The sequence below is a fragment of the Dendrobium catenatum genome, unplaced genomic scaffold (genome assembly GCF_001605985.2).
Source record: "Dendrobium catenatum unplaced genomic scaffold, ASM160598v2 original_scaffold_105018, whole genome shotgun sequence".
NCBI lineage: Eukaryota > Viridiplantae > Streptophyta > Magnoliopsida > Asparagales > Orchidaceae > Dendrobium > Dendrobium catenatum.
In genome coordinates this window covers 1-1203 of record NW_021423455.1, presented here as the reverse complement: position 1 = coordinate 1203, position 1203 = coordinate 1, and the positions used below count along the sequence as shown (strand labels likewise).

The 1203-nt window shown below is 39.6% G+C and overlaps 1 long non-coding RNA gene across 1 annotated transcript; it reads left to right on the top strand.

Moving 5' to 3' along the window:
- LOC114578648 lies at positions 1-795 on the top strand. Its single transcript, XR_003699639.1, has 2 exons — positions 1-62; positions 378-795. It is a non-coding gene; the product is annotated as an uncharacterized LOC114578648 (long non-coding RNA).
- Positions 796-1203: the final 408 nt, after the last annotated feature.

Sequence of the window (1203 nt, the reverse complement as noted above, 5' to 3'; positions counted from 1 at the left end):
AAGGGCTGTACCCCGCAAAATCTCTCTCTCGATTTGCCGATGTTATTGCCCTATGTGTTCAGGTAATGTTCCTATCAAATTGCATTACCCCTTTTTCAGTCCCTTGAGATAGATTTCTCGGATCCGGAGCCCATTCATGCATTTTTGCTTGAAAAAACTCGCCACAATAGCAATAATAACAACAAGTGTTTCCTGCGGACACCGGGCGGAAAAATTGTCCGGTACTGCTTGGTACCGAGTGCGGTACCGACGCTCTGTGCCGCTCGGTGTTGTGCTCTGTACCAAATGCGGTACACTTTTTGGGTGATGTGGCGCAATTTTATTGGTCTCTGGATCACGTCCGGACTCCGCACGTAATAATTTGCCCTGTTTGACAGCCTGAGCCGGAGTTCAGACCGCCCATGTCAGAAGTAGTGCAAGCATTGGTTCGTCTGGTCCAAAGGGCCAAAATGAACAAGAGAGTGCTTGCTGGTGATGTACAAGATGCAAGTCGGAGAGCAGATGACAGAGATGCGCACGACTACATGTTTTAAAGCGTATGCTCTTGAGGTTTATTTGCTGGTGACGAGATTTCCTAGCTCCTAGTGGCAGGATTTTTGAGAGCCCAACGTACTTTATGGGGAAGGAATTTCTTTCTTAAACTGGCATATGGATATTGTATTACAGATAAAATAGCAGAAGCTTCATTTTAGTGGATTTCATTAAAAGGCCCATACGTTGTTAAAAGATGTGGTGCTAATAAGCCTTGAACGTCTGCCCCAGTGGAAGAAATATATTTGTTTTTTTTTTTTTTTCTCTGCATTCTTTGCTTATGGATTAAACATTTAACCTACTGGTCTGCTGCTTCAAAGATTTCTGCATGGATAGCCATAATATGGATGCTGACCCTCAGGGCAGGGGTGTGCGTGGATCCTTACCGGCAACTAGATAGTTATTGTGAAGATATAGTGATAATTTTATGGTTTTTATTATTATTATTATTATTGTGATAATTTTAGGGTGCCCCACCAATTGGAGAATCCGACGGAAAGCTAATCGGATTTGCTATATTTTTATTATCCTTTTGATGTGCTTTTGTAAAAGGGCAATAAAAGAACAGCAAATATTTAATTATGAATACATTTTTATTATTTTTACAAATACTTAATAAAAATGCAATAAATATTCAATTATTTAAAAAATATGAATTATTTTATGTATTTT